The sequence below is a fragment of the Protopterus annectens genome, chromosome 2.part2 (genome assembly GCF_019279795.1).
Source record: "Protopterus annectens isolate FY-2018-M chromosome 2.part2, PAN1.0, whole genome shotgun sequence".
NCBI lineage: Eukaryota > Metazoa > Chordata > Ceratodontiformes > Protopteridae > Protopterus > Protopterus annectens.
In genome coordinates this window covers 118,804,351-118,821,084 of record NC_056730.1, presented here as the reverse complement: position 1 = coordinate 118,821,084, position 16,734 = coordinate 118,804,351, and positions in this window count along the sequence as shown.

Genomic DNA, 16,734 nt, shown 5'->3' with positions numbered 1-16,734 from the left:
TAAAATATTAAAAATAAAACATAGCATTATATAATATTTTAGAAAAATGTAAAAGTGATACAGTGAGATATAGAAAAAATACAGTGCATTAAAAAAAGATAGAAAAATTGAGGATAGTTCATGATATACATACAATATTTTGAACAAATGTAAAATGATACAGTGAGATGTAACAAAAATACAGTGCATTAAAAAAGATAGAAAACCTGAGGATAGTTCATGACATACATATATAGTAAGTCGGGTAACCATTGGAAAGTGAAAAGAGTAGGAGGAATATATGCACAAAATGTGCAGAAAGGAGAGAAGCAGTTGAGTAGTAGAGAAAGAGAATTGTTTATTAGAAAATGATTCGTGTGATAAGAGATAGGGAGATATACAGACGAGAAAGAGGCTAATGTTAAGTAGAAAAGTGCTGGACACATATTTTAGATAGTGTCATTTGTTAGTCAATTTTATATAGATTTAGAAGGAAGAAGTATATAGGGAGAGAGAGTAGAGAAAAGAAGGCTATGTATAGTATTTACATTATGTACATTAAAGGTTTAGAACTTATGTTAGAATTGGCAAAGGGAAGCTATTGGGAAAGAACAGCATGGAGTAGAAGTACTTAATGAAGTACAAGTAGGAGTGAGTTTAGTAGGATTACGGGGGTAGAGAGCAATTACATTTCCAATTATGGGAGAGATGGGAATGGAGCTGGGATTTGAAGTGTTCAAAGTTTTTAGAGATTCTTAGCGAAGGGGAAAAGAGTTCCATTTTTTTACTAAGGAGTAGGATAGCAGAGACTGGCCAGCGGGAAATTTTGTTTGTAAATAGAAAGTTGATTTTGTTGGGCAGATCTTAGGGGTCTGTGAGGAGTATAAGATGGTAGGATATTTGTTAGAGCAGGGCATGCAGTAGGTTTAAAGATTAATTTGTGGTCTGTAGTGAGTTGGAGGTAGTCGAGGTAGTTGGGAAGCTCTAGCCATTTTAGCATGTGTAGAGAGGTGCAATGGTGGAAGGAGTGTTTAGATTTAGTAGTGAATTTGGAGATTTTCTTGTAACAGATTTCTAGTTTTGAAGAGATGGAAGAAGCAAGGTTTGTTAGTAGAGGAACACCGTATAATAGTGATGGTAGTAAGTAGGTAGTGGCAAGAGTTTGCCTTGTAGAAGGAGAGAGAAAGTGAGAGTTTCTGTATAGTATACCAAGTTTTTGATGGTTTTTTAAATATATAATTGGACACAAGTATCGAATTTCAGGTGTTCATCAATAGTAACACCGAGAAGTTTAGCGAAGGAGACAACATCTATAGAGGAGTTGGCATGACTGATAATATTGAAAGATTTTTTATCAAGAGGAAGTGTTTTTGAGGGAGAGAAAAGTAGGATTTTGGATTTATTTGCATTAAGGGAGAGGTGGTTTTGAAGCATTTAGTTCTCAGTAGTTGTAAAGGCAGATTGGGTAATTGCTTGGAGAGCAGGAAGATTAGGAGCAGAGCATATTAAAGTAGAGTCATCTGTGTACTGCACTATTTTAGTGTTGGGAATGGCAGCATGGAAATCATTGATAAAATACATTGAAGAGCATTGGACCGAGTATTGAACCCTGGGGAACCCCGGTTGGGGTAGAAAGGAAGTTTGAGGTACCAGTTTGCCATTTCACGGTCTGGGATCTGTCAAAAAAATAACTCTTAAACCAGGTAAGGAAGCATTTAGAGAGACTGAGGTTAGAGAGGTGAGTTAGAAAGTGGGAATGAGAGACAGTGTCGAATGCCTTGGATAGATCTAGAAGGACAGTGGATACAATTTCTCCAGAGTCACGAGCATGATTAACTATGTCTAAAAATGGGAGAAGAGCAGTTATTGTACTATGGTCAGGGCGGAAGTCATGTTGAGTAGGGGTGAGGAGGTGGTTATTGATAATGAAAGGCATAAGTTGGAGGTGGATGCATTTTTCAAGAATTTTTGAGATTAAGGAGAGAATGGCTATTAGACAGAAATTAGAGATGTTATTGTTTTTGCCTCCTTTGTGAAGAGGTAGGATAAAGGCAGCATGCCACAATTTGGGGACATAAGATTCATGAATGGATTGGTTAATGAGAATGCTGATGGGGATGGCGATACCATCTGCAGCAAGCTTTAGAAAGAGTGAGGGGATATTGACGGGCATTGTAGCATGGCTTGAGTCTGGAGAGAAGCTTTTGATGTAAGAGGTAGAGATGGGTTTTAGATGAAAAGTGGAGGGAGGGTTGGGAGAGGGAGACTGAGCAGAGAAAGGGAAGGTGGGATTGAGTGGAGGGGAGGTGATGTGATTGGAGAAAGTCTTAGTGAGTTCAGCTATGGAGTTGGTAAAGAAGGAGTTGAATAGAGTGGCAATTTCTCTGTCTGTTTTATTGTTATCAGGACAAGGGTTGTTTTTTGTACCAGGGTGCAGAGAGAGTTGATGGAGTTCTAGAATTGTTGTTTTTTTTGAATGGGTAGACTGTAGTTTAGCATAACAGGAGTTTTTGTCTTTTGTAAGATGCTTTTTGGTTAGGTTACAGAGTTGCTTATATTTCAGGGGGGTGTCAGGGAGTTTCTTTTGGTTGTAAAGTTTCCAAGTCTTGTCTCTTTGTTGCATTAGTGATTTAGTGTCTTTAGTTGGCCATGGGGTGGAGTTGGTCTTTATTCGCTTTGTTCTAGGTGGGGCTTGGGCATTTAGAATGTCTAGGAAGGTTGTATTAAAGAAGTCAATGGCTTTATCTAGGGGAAGAGATTTTAGATTGTCCCAGTTTGTTAGTTTAAGTGTTTCGGAGAATATAGAAGAGTTAAAGTTTTTGAGATTATGAGTATAGATATATTGGTGTTGGTGAGGGGACGAGTGGGTTGCTTGGAGAATGAAAGCTGGGAGATGGTCACTCATGGTGTCTGGTAAGATACCAGAGTGTGATATCTTGTTAGGGTGAGAGGCTAAGATCCAGTCCAGAGTGGACCCTGGGGGGTTGATTCTATTAGGTCTGGTAATGCCATTTGTTAGCTGAGTGAAGTTGAGTAGATTGATAGATAAGGAGGGATTATTGTTATTAATTTTGTTCCAGTCTATGTTCACATCACCTAATATGTATGTCTCAAGTTTAATATGTGTTGAGGCCCATAGTAGAATGTTTTCAAGAGTGGAGATATTATTTTCAGGGGACATGTAGATGGCCATAATGCAAATACTTTTATAGTTATTCATTTTGAGTATTCCCATAACAAGTTCAGCATTGTTAAATTAAGGAATGGGGTTTTGGTAAGGACTGAGGTTAAGTAGGCTATTATAGATTAAGGCTACCCTCCTCCTTTTTAGTTTTTGCGGTCACATCTGAGTGACTGAAATCCAGGGGGAAGGATCTCAGAGTCAGTAATGTGGGGTTTTAGCCATGTCTCTGAGACTGCTACTATATCTGGTAAAGTATGGTTAAGCCAAGCATGGAAGAGAGCTATTTTGTTTTTTAAACTCTGGGTATTGATTGTAACTAGCTTAAGGAATTTGTGGTTGGAAGTATTGGGTGAGGTAGGGGGAGAAAAGTTAGTACTAGTCTGAGGTCCAGGGTTGGGGTGGATGTCTCCTGCTAGGAAAAGCAGGTTAGAGGAAGAAGGGAACAGGATCTTTGAATTACTACTAGTAGTTTGTGGGAAGAACAATTTTGCTTTGGGAGTATGATATTTAATTGAGTAGGAGAGCAGTTTGAGTTTAAAATAGTGAAGTGGGTTTGGTTGAATTAGGGGGATATGATGTGAAAGTGGGATGTGAAGGGTGGAGATGGTAGGAGACAGTGGAGGTGGGGGAGGAAGAGGAGGAAGGAAGTTTGTAAGAGGAATAGGAGGTAGCAGAAAAAACAGTTATTAGGAGCAGAGTAATTATAGATGAGATGAGAAAAGTCTGTGGAAGTGGAGATGTCATCATTGATTGAATTAAGTATAAAGGGAAGTTTCTGGGTGTTGTGGGGAGTGTTTTAGGGTAAACAGGGAGTAGTGTGACAGAGAATAAAAAGATATAGGATGGAGAGAGAAGAGGGAATAGTTAATTGAATGGATTTTGGGAAGGGGAGATGTAGAGATGAGATTGGTTGGAGGTGTGAGGGAGGAGATACTGGGTAAGAATAAATGTAAGTGTACTTGGGGTGGGTGAGATTTGGGGGTAGGTTAGGGGAGTGGAGTGAGCCCACAGGGTGAATGGAGCAGGGCAGACCCAAAGGAAGGACACAGTAGGAAGGCAAGAAAAACAATCAGTATAGTAGATGGTAAGAACAGGGGAAGGTAAGTAAGGAAGGCAGAGGTTGTGGGTGTAAGGAAAGGAAAAGTGAAAGGCTGTGGGGAAAATAAGGGCTAGTATAGGAGATGAAGAGGAGGAGGGTGAGATACTGTGGTTTATAAATTATAGTAAGTGGAAAGTAGTGAGATAAGTAAATTAGAGGTGGGTGAAGACAGCCATCTAGTGGTCAAAACCTGCAATTACAATAAGTGGAGACCACAGTAGAAGGCTGGAAGTAAAAGAATTCAGAAGGAAAGGGCTTGAAGGAGTTAGAAATACTAGAAAGACTGGGATGACTTTGGTAAGGGAGAGGGTACGAAGTACAAGAAAGTAAACAGAGGGGGTATGGCTGCTGGCTGTTTTGGTGGTTTAAACTAGACACAGAGCAAGTATCACAACATTAACACATACATGTAGAAGAAGGTAGAACCTTATTTAACATACAATCTTAGTTTATCTTGGAGTTCAGTTCAGGGAATACTTTGGTTACCCGGGTGAGGAAATACACAAGGAGGGAAGGTAGGTGAATATAGTTGGTCTTTGGAGTCCAGCAGGGCACAACTGGCAGTAGAAAAATTAGGTAAAAGTAGTTTGCACAACTGGAGAAAAATAAAGAGAGAAGAAAGTTATAATGAATACTAGGTATATAACAGGAGAGATGTTGGTTAGGCAGCAAATTTAAGACCAAAAACACATTAGCTAGTCCAATAACATACAAATATCAACATCAGGTGTAGTATCTTCTGAAACTAGTATCTGTACCAAACTGTATCAAAAGCCTAGTATTAAATTTTTAATTTATGAAGCTATACTAACTCTATGATTCCTGTATCTCGGAGATGGAGAAACAGAGATACCTCAGCCTTGGACTATATACAACTTCTTCACTTCAGACTCGTAGTCACACTGGTCTGAGAATCTCATTCTCCCTTCTCAGTATTACCACATGCATGCAGTATATATTTTTCTTTATCTAGATGACTATCTGATACAGAGCCAATCTCTGAAGACTCCACAGTTGGCATACAGTAAGCTTTCCAAAGCAATTACAGCTTCAGAATTTCTATAATTTATCAGAAATCAGACTTTGTCAGAGAAAGAGATTCCTCAGAGCCATATTGAATAAAGAAATCTGCATTGTTTCCTTTCCAAAGGACAGGATGCAGCTGATGATACCATAATTATGTTCTCATATTTTCCACCAAAAACAGCTCATAATAAGAACAATGCTGAAAAACACAGGGTACATGTCCATACATGACTATCTGATACAGATCCCATCTCTGAATACACCACAGTCAGCCTGTAGTAAGCTTTCCAAATCAGTTACAGCTTCAGAATTTCTATAATTTATCAGAAATCAGACATTGGCAGAGAAAGAAATTCTGAATATAGTAGTCGGCACTGCTTCCTTTCCAAAGGACAGGTTGCAGCTGATACCATATCTCTGTTATCATATTTTCCACCAGAAACAGCTCATAACAAGACCAGTGCTGAAAAACACAGGGTACATGTCCATTCTCAAAGCATACAGTGCCAGATTTCATATGAGAAAGCTGCAGGTGAATGTACATAATCAGTGAAGTAAGAGTGACTGGTCATCTGAGAACACTATTCCATTAATTGCAGCCCTGGTGAAGTAAAGGTAGTAGGGACACCCACCTAGATAACCATCAGTCAAAGATTATCTTTTTCAACTCCAATACCAAGCAATCCCTTGACAATAAATGCTTTAAGCTGTGTTTGAGAAGTTTGTTGGTGGTACTGCGGTAGCGTTGTCGCCTCACAGTAAGACGTTGTCCTGTTCGATTCTCAGCTAGAGCGTCTTCTGTGTGGAGACATGCGTGAATGGGCGTACCTTCGTTGAAGTTTGTGCATCAGGGTCGGCAACTCGGTACATAAAAATCTACTGCCAATCATTAGCAGACCGGAGTTCCACTGTGGTGACCCCTAACTGGGAAAAGCCAAAAGATACAACAACCTTGGGGACCTAAAAGGTCAGGTTCCGTAATTCCCATTTCATGTGAAGCATCACACTAGCCTCACAGAATAAGTGCTTCATCAGACATTGATTTGACAAACTCAGTGTAAAAGGCACATATCAAAAATGCAGCAATAAAATTAATTTAAATATCTATGCTTTAATACTGGCTTAATTGATACAGCCTCATTCAAAGATGGGGGGTTATCTACCCCAAACCTACATATCAACTTACAGTCTTCATATTAACTGAAATACAGCAAATTTAAAAGTATGCCTTTCTCCTTTCTTTTTAAAATATTATACAGCACATTTAATTAATTTTTCCTTCTAATGTCCAACAATTACTGACATATTCCCAAGAGTTACTTTAAATCATTACTGTTGTTATTTTTTGGGTTGTTTTTGGTTTAGATATCTGTATCAGCTACCTATACTTTGTTGTATTAGCCTCAGAGAAGTGTCAACCATCCACTTAGCCATTGTAGTCATTCAAGCAACTCTGGATTGTGACAGACAACACTAAAGTGATATGGTATGTCATAAAAGGGTAGATGAAGTAATTGATTATTAAGGAACAAGCTAGTCAGATCATTCGTTACCATCCAGGTGATGCTCACTTCATGGAACAAGCTTACCCTAGAAGATGATCTGAGCAAAGACACTTTTCTCATATTGACAGAGATACCAGATGAAGCCAAGGTGGACCCATTTATTTCTGACTAGAAACACTAGCTTCGTCTCTTATGGTCTATGCTTCCCTGAGGGTCGTTACTGTTGACTAGCAACATCTTAATCAGTTATATGCTTATATACTTTTCCAGAAAATCATCTCATCTGAAGTGTGATGTTAAAAATAAAAAGAGAAAAGATTAACTTAATTCTCATAGAACCAAGGTGGGCCATTGACCCAGGTAGCCCATGCCTTTACACAACAGTCTTTTGTCTCAACAAAAAAACAGCTTTTTCAATAAGATCTCTAGTCCCTAAATCTAACAGCATGGGGAAACTTAGATTAATTTGATATATTCATCTCTTTCATAAAAGGTTTTTTTTTTCTTTTTAAAGACCAAATTCTAGAAAATCATACGTCTCTGTGTCCATTTTAATGAAACTGCAAATGCTTATAATCATTAAACATTGCAAACACTCAACATACAACAGTTCCGTTGAAAAGTATTACTAAAACTAATGTTTGCTAGATGGCAAGCAGCGGATATCCCCACACACACCAGCTAAGTACATATATCAAATCTGAGATCAAGTTATGTTGGGAAATAAAGAAATCCTCAGAACATCATAGCCTTGACCTTTAATTTCACATCTCAATATGGATACATTAGTGATCACACATAAGAGTGACAGACGTTTTTTTTTTTTTTTATTATTATTATTATAAGTCTACCATCCCTGTAAATGAACTGGATTTTCTCTTTAGTCTGAAAATAAAGGCATGTAACTTACTGAATGCCGGGCTAATCAGATAATAAAATGCATAAATGTTTTGTTTAATGCTGCCATGGCCTGCCATCCATCAGGCTGCACTTACTTGCTGTTCCTGCTTCTATGCCAGGACCTCCCACTTAGCACATTGTAAAGCACCATCTGAAAGGGAAATACTTCTCTACACGCCTCCAAGATGACTATTACAACTTGCTTGAGAATTACATTTTGCAAGCAATAACTAACTCTTCCTTCTTTTGATCTTGTCAGTACATTTGATCTCAAATACCTTTCCCGGAAAACTTTTCTTAGTAGCACCTTCATTAACCAGAAGGATTTCTAAATTGAAGGATTGAAGGACAAAGTGGGGCAGTGCACTAGAAGTACTGTAGGAGACATACAGAATCAGAGTACATTGAAAATGGTTAAACTGAATCAGTAATCTTTATGAGAAATTAATATACCAATCTAATTCCAGGTAAAGAACCAGAGAGACAGCAGCATACATAAAAGCAATTTTTGAGGAATTAATGATTATTTCCACAGTTGTTGTATACCAAAATAGACAGCATTTAAAAATGTTATTGTACTTTCGTCTTTCTGAACTATGAATCAAGAACTAAGTCAACAGTAAATCAGAATAATTAGGATGCAGTCATTCACTAATAACATTAAGTAGGTATATATTTATTATTGTGTATTATACTGCCATAATCATGTCCTTCTTTATGGTACAAGGCTTAAAGTAAAAAAAAAAAAAAAAAAAAAAAAACAAATGAATGTAATGGTTATTTTTATTTTTTATTTTTTTGCACCATTTGTCCCTACTGTCTGTCAGTCATCCTCCCTACCAGTGCCCTAACAGTTCATTCATTCATCATCATTGGGTGAGGATTTGTCAGGAGGGGGTCATCATTTACACAGCCATTAGGGGTGTTTCAACATTTTCTCCTTTAGTTTACCCCATCGCTAGCACATGTACCAGCAAGGTGTATGGTATGAATGTGCAACGGAATGACAGCAGAGGATTCCCTGTCACTTCTGCAAGGGCCATTCTGTCCAGGTGTCACTGACTAACCTACCCTCCAATGCATGAGTAAACTACCCAGTCTCCACCAGGAATTTAACACTGCCCAGTGGACCTCTAATTGTGTTGAACATCGCCTTCCACCACCGAGTCAAGTGAGACATGTTCCATCATTCATCCCTCCTCCTCCTTGCCTGACTTTCCAGTGTTGGGGTTGATAGTCAAGCCATAGTCATCTTGAATGCAGTTACAAATATGTCACTTGCTACTGTCTTGTACTGTATACTGCTTATGTATTGCAGCTCCACTTCTTAGTTTTTTTCTGCGATGCAGCTTTTCTCTCTGTCTCTCTCTCTCTGTCTCTGGGCATAACTGAAAATGGATCTGCCCAGTAAGAAATCCCAGCCAACAAAAAAATAATTAATAAAACATGTAGATCTCATTGGCAGAATTTCTACAATTAAGTGTGAACATTTCTGCAATCAATATACTATATAAATATGCACAGTCCTCATAGAAAACAATGGCTAAATTTGCACTCTGCTGTGTCCCAGACCAAAATTCTTCCTGTATCTGCATAGCCACAAGACACAGAAGAGATCAAGGTGTCCTGGTATGGTACCATCTTGTCAGTGGAAGTAGAATTTATCTTTTAGTGACCTACCTACTTTCCACACCTTTCACAAAAGACATACAGTGGCATTAGTGCAGTTTGTGTGTGTGTATGAATACATACATGTTCTGCTACTTCAAATGGTTTTCCTGTGCTACCCCAGATTATCTGTTCTGATCAGACTAAAACCTCAAGCCTCCATGACGAGGCATATCTGATTGAAAATAAATAAATAAACACAACACTCCCTCAACCAAATGAGAACAAGCAAACAGTACTCACTTCTCCCACTAGGTCATCGGGATCACAGATGTAACCCTTCCCTGTGTTCCAAAAATAAACAAGAAATTGAAATCAATGACATCACTTCTACTGATGTACTTATTTATTTCAGCGCATTCCTTAACAGACAAAATATGTTATGATGGTCTGGTCCACTCCATTTCACGCACTAACAAACATGGTTTGATTACTGTTGCTTTAACAGGCACATCCAGATACATATAAATACTTTCAGACAGGCAGATAGACACACTCATGTACACACAGACACACATATACACATGTACACAGATGCACACACATACACGCACAATTACATGCATGCTCATGCACACACATACACATATGAGAAGACAGCCTTCATGCCCAACTACTACTGTAACTACTTCTGTGTGCCCATACTAACTATATTAACCGTAATGAATGATAATAAAAAGAATCATCTGTGTCAGTGACTGAGTGAGTTGTACATTTTTTGTTTAAAGCCAGAAGATCAGAATGTCATGAGTATTTTTAGAGTAATGACACTTTAATCCAACAGGAGTGGTACTTTTCTTTTGTATTAATGCATAAGCTAATTCTCATTTGATGTTAACTAAGACAGAAGTTAAAAATCCCTTGGTAGTGACAGATAATAAAGTATAAAGTGATCCTGGCTAAACAGTCCACAGTGTCTCTCTAGTATCCTGGGTCAGCTTTGAAGAAGACCTACTGGGGTTTATCTGGTTAAGGAATAAATAACAGGATAGCAAATTACAACAGCCCACATGAGTTGCATTTTGATTTTGCTTAGATTGTATTTCAAACTTTTAAAGCACTTTTATGACTTCTGATTTTCAATATGAGTTATGACTCATACTTTCATAAACATCTTCTGATAAGTTTAGCAAGGTGCCTCTAAGATCTTCAAGTACAAGTTCTACAGGAGATAAACAGTTTATAATACCAGCAGGCATGCAGCTTTTAAATATTAAATTGAATGACATCTACACGTGGGCATGCTGTTTTTCAAATGGAAAGCTGAATGACATAGTCTACATTTAGATGATGTTGAAATATGTTTTTTTTTTTACAGGAAATGTCATTTAAGATGATATTCCATATCGCATGGTAATTTGTGCTGTTCTGTAATTGGTAAATTGGTAGTGACCTTTTAACTTGTCTTGCACATCTCAAGATCATTCTTTGTGAAGAAAAAAATCTTAGGAGGTATAATATACAGCTGAACTGCTATATTTATATATTGTGCTATGAATTTGACATCAACAAGAATGCAAATGAAGACATGTTTTTGGTAGTAAGAAAGGGTGTGCAGTTCCTTTACGTGAATGATTTCTAGTAAAACATAAAACTGCTATGTTAGTCCACTGCCAGTATATACAAATTTTACTTTTTTTAACTATCATAACTGATACAAAGTTTCACTATCAAAGTTTGCAGCTGACCACAATTAAGAGTAAAAGAAAGCTCAGTTTGGAAAATATTATGTCTGAAGTATTAACTAATTCAATCAAGTTTACTATAAGCGCTTGAGTCTCTTATGCTGAAATACCACTGCCTGGAAGCTAAGGAGTTGAGCATCTTGTATCTTGCAAAGGCTGCCATTCACACTTGAACTTGTAATTCAGAAAAGGTGCCTTCTTATGCTGCTTTCTTGTCCAGATGAGAGGACAGTAATGTGCTTTACTCGTATTCCAAGAGCCCATTCCACACTTTTGTTAGGATATTGGCTTTGATGCTGTCCTCCTTCCCATGTGGTGGAGAGTGGAACTGCTACACCTTGTCCGAACATATTATGCCAGTTTATCGGTGGTAAGTGAGGCCACTGTGGGGAGAGCATGGGAGGGACTGGGAGTGTAGCTTAGGGTTTCAGGTGATCAGGTGGGGCATTTAGGTTTAGGGAGTGGAAGGGGAGTTTAGGGTTAAGGAGATGCAGGCCAATTTTAAGGTTATGGAGCAAATGGGATGCTCAAGATTAGGGAGCAGCAGATGAATTTTAAGTTTTGGGAGCAGATGGAATTTTAGGGTTACGATTAGGGAGTGATCATGGAATTTAAGTTTAGGGAGGGGAATGGAGTTTTATGATTAGATAGTCTGATCTTATGTTGCAATTAAAGTTTAACAGAGTTGGGGGAGAGGGAGGAAAGATAAGACCGAGACAGTGAGATTTAAATCATGTGGCAGCAAGCATGTGATGATTCAAACCACATACCCACACCCCTGAGTCTAATGACAAGTCAATATTTAAATAACAGAATAAGTTTCTGTTTGTTTCAAGCATGTGTGTGTGTGTGTGTGTGTGTGTGTGTGTGTGTGTGTGTGTGTGTGTGTGTGTGTGTGTGTGTGTGTGTGTGTCTAAGCATGTGTGTGTGTGTGTGTGTGCGTGTTTGTGAGTATGCATGCATGTGCATTAAAATGGAGAAAGTCAAATAATTATCTACCACTCTCCCATAAAACATTCTAAGGTTCTGTCTTCTAGTCCTTACTTTTCCCAATAGCGGCCAGCAATTCTACTGTACCAACATGCAGACAACTCCACATTCATGTTTTCATCTTCCATGTAATTTATCACTTATCTACAACTATATTTTTCCTTCAATGCTCCCCAGCACTGTCACAAAGGATCTAATCTTTTAGTTAATACAATCTAATCCGTATATAGGGTTTTCATCCAATGAGCTATCAGCCCAGACAGGAGTTAACTGTTTTGCTTAACTACTCTAGTTAATACGTTTTAAGATAGTTAACAAACATTAGAAAAGGGACTTAGAGAATCGGTTATCTCTACTGGCCATCCAACTTTCCAAAGGGGTGAATTAACATACAGGGAGAACCTAGTAAAAAGTCTGCCTATTCATGACATAAAATCCATGTGCCATGATTAAATCTTTTAGTGTAGTTACTAATTGCTGCTAAGAAGCTTTAGGAAGTGGAGGAAAGTAAAAGCAGAACTAATGTAAGTAGCTGCAACTGCAGCTGTCACAAGGACCTGTGATTGTGTATGTCTGTCTATATGATTGTGTCTCTGTCTGTCTGTTTGCACTTGTGTTTGCAGTTGCATGCTGTAGTGGTTGCAGGTTCCTTTTCTTGCCAGGACACACACACAGGCACAGTAGTTAACTGGTGGGCTGAAGAAAAGAAAGAAAGAAAGAAAGAAAGAAAGAAAGAAAGAAAGAAAGAAAGAAAGAAAGAAAGAAAGAAAGAAAAATATATAGAATGGTGCATGCATATAGTCCTAGGCAATAACCAAATGAAATATCAGTGCACCTTTGTCAGAATAATATGACACGATCCTCAGCTACTATATGATGTACATATCCAATAATTCTGGGTGCAAGGAAGCAGGACTATAGTTACACTCTCTGGTGCCCCATCAGCTCTAACTAGAGGATCAAAGAAAAGAATCCTTTTATTCTTGAAGATGAGGACCAAAAAAGGTCTTCTACTTGAAACTGCATTAACCTGCTTGCAGAAAATGTAATAAGAGGTTTGTTACAGTTACCATACTGCACATGGACTGCTTATGCTCCTCAGCCATGAGTAAATGCAGTATAAACATTCATTTCTGCTACCACTAACAGCATGAAAGAATGTCCTTATAACCATGGTACGTTACCACTCAAAATACTTTTTTTCTAGTGAAATGCATATAATTTTACTGTTAACTTAATGAGAGCTTATTACAAATACATTGTGAAATACATTTTACCTGGTCTTTTGTACAGAAGTGAAATAATCTCCAGCCTGAAACCAAGCCTGAGAGTAACAACAAATGCCCTTTGAAAAGCTGGATTCACCAGCTTTATATAAAGGAAGCCATATAGCTTCATATGTTAATAGTACCAGTGCTTGGGTCTGAGAACCATTAACAAAATACTGGCTTATGATGTTAGGATTAAAGACTTCAACCCCCATGCATAAATCTAGGTTATCTTTAAAGCATGAAAGTTTTTCTGAGTTCTATACATTGAGAGGGAGTTTGTTTCATTTTGCCAGCATAGTTTGAGAGATGCATTTATTTCTTAGAGTAGTTTTGTGTAGATGTGCATAACAATTTAAATTCCTAAACTCAAAATAATCTTTGCAGTGATTCCAAATTTTGGAATTAGACTTTTAAACAAATACAGAAACAGTTGTTATAAAGACAATCAAATATATAATGCAAAGTCATATTTATTTCTCGTCTTAATGAGATGGATTTTAGTATTAGTTCCATATTCTTAGTGCCTTACTTAATACTTACATACTTATCAAATGTTAGCTTGCCTGTAATTGTGACTCCTATACTCTGAATTTTTGATATTTCTTCACAGTTGATGGCAATGACATCAAGAATATTGTTACTGGGGTGTGGCCAAGATGTCAGAGAGATAACAGCACTTTTTTGATGCTCTGCTTAACAGAAATTTCTCTGACAGGAAATTTTCTTAATATTATTTTAAAAACATCTAAGTTTTCTTTCACCTATATATTTAGATACAGTGGATTATTTTTTTCTACAAATATCTCAATTTTGGTGAATAGAAAGTGAATTACATCCTGTCAGAAGTACAGCAGCTGAATATAACAGACTCTCTCAGCCATGAGTCATTCAAAAGCCTCTCTCCAGGAAACTTCCATGAAGAAAGAATTACAAACAATAATATCCAGTATTCAAGATCTTTCCATGAAAATGGACAATTTAGAAAAAATCATGGAAAACACGAAGAAAGAAAATAGAAAGCAGATTGAAGAATTCAAGGAGATAATTACAAGACACACAGACCAGATAACAGAAATTGAAGACTCTCTTAATGAAATAGACGGAAGACAGCATGAAAATGATAGCCAGATTGGTTTCTTACTAAAGCAAAACACCGCACTTTCAGATAAAGTGGAGGACCTAGAATCAGGGTCACGAAGAAATAATATTAGAATATACGGCATACCTGAAAAAATGGAAGGAAATAACACAATACAGTTCTTGAATGACTGGTTGCCTAAGACACTAAACCTACCTGAATCTCTCTCTTTTGGGATAGAGAGAGCTCACAGGTCATTGTCAAATATGTCTGTGTCAAAAAATCCAAATGCTTCAAGATCCATTATTGTAAAAATTTTATCATCTCAAGACAAGGACTTAATCCTGAGAACAGAGTGGGCAGGTAATCCTATACAAATTAATGGTCGAAACATAAGATTTGACAATGACTATACCTCTACTATAATAACTAAAATAAAAGCCTGCATTCCTCTCATTAAAAATCTGAAGAAAGCTGAAATTAAAGCACAAATCATTTTTCCTGCCAGAATTAAAATACATCTATCTGAAGGAATAAAAATATTTAATAATCTTGATGACGCTCTGAATATGTGAAAAAGAATAAGATTTTGGAAAACACTGAAGATATGGACATCTCATTACCTAGTTTAAAAAGGCAGGCAACAAATGGAAAGATGTTATCGATTGATAAAACAAGCAAGAAGCTTAAGGGTAAATAATACAAATAAAGCTCTTCCACAATCCCTTCAAATCCCAAAATTTTCATGCTACAAATCACCTACATCGGGGAAAAACATACATGTTAAGGTAAAAATCATTTAATATTTATTAAGTATGCTTATTTATTTATTTATTTTTAAATTTATTTGCTGTTTAAAAGCCTTTAATACAAATACGCTAGAATGTTAAACATAGATGTTAAAATTCTAAATCTTCCCTTGACAGAGTGTATTATTAGTTGACAACTACATAGGGGCAATGTAGCAATACCATAGGAATAATGGTTAAAACAAGAACCCCCTTAATACCGGATACTGTATGTGTATTAGATTATGATGATATAGATCGCTCCGATAAGTGAAATGAAGGCTCCCCATCTCAGTGCAATTAAATGAAAGTGTAGCCCCTTTTTGCATCAGCGGGCTTTCTCTCCTGTTAAATGTCATGTTATGCTTGGGTCCTTTTAGAGCTAACGGATATAATTTAATGTGACTTGTACTAAATAGTTTAAAAGGTATTGGAAATTGTTCTTTATCATAATAAGAGAAGATTGTTTTCTTTCTAAGAATCCGTCATGACATGTAAAAATGCATTCTCATACACTTGAGAGGTTTGTGTCTTTACTAAATGTGGTTTGTGGGTCCATCTGCTGACGGAGAGGGAAAAGGAGATGTATTTTCTGATGAAAGCTGGTGGAGTGTGTGTTGCAGGGACAGGAGGGTTTGTATGCTTGATATCAGATACATTGGCCAGTAAAACTGATAGTTACAGAGAATTTTATATTTATATAAAATGGGGCAAAGTTATTTATTTATTTTTTTTTACTTCATATACATGCTTTTTGAGTAACATATTCTGTTTTTCTTTTCTCTCACAAAATGCACATCACGAGTATCTCGTGAACAGTTATCATAGCTTGCTGCAGATTCCCTAGTGCGAGCTTTTAACCGCCAAAATTCAAATGTTAAAGGAGAAGGAAGGGAAAAAAAAGGAAAAAGAAGGCTGTTGCCTCGAGACTTCTTGGTCAGATCTTCTTTGTAATACAAGAGACTTATGCATGTACTCTCTCAAAGTCTCTTTTGTCATATGAACTTTGGTTACGTATTCACGTTACCAGAAATCTTCGCATGAAAAAAAAGAAAAAGAAAACAGAACAACTGAATGCTTTATCACATACCAAGAGTGACAAAGAAAAATATATAAAAAACATAGACATATATAAAGGTCCTTTTTACTAAACTAATGTTGATGCCTATATTGTTCCCTTCATAATAAGTTTTCTGATGACATGTTTTACAAAGTAATTTACACTGGATCATTAGTTGGCAGCTGTAGCTAACAGATACAGTGAAAACATAGACTAGGTCATCTGATCCTTTTTGATTATCAGAGCAGAAAGCGGCATATGCAATGGTTATAAAGTCACTAGAATACATTATCTATTGGGGTTAATGTGTTCTTATTATTTTTAAAGTAGATTTTGGGGCAGCTATGTATTTTCTGTGCTTTCATCTTGATATCTTCGTCCCCAATCTTATTGATTATATGAGTTGTTGGTTGATGGTAATACTTCTGGAATGGGGAAGCCAAAGCTGCAGACAGACCATTACAATAAATAATAATTCTGTTATAAAAGGGTGAAATAATA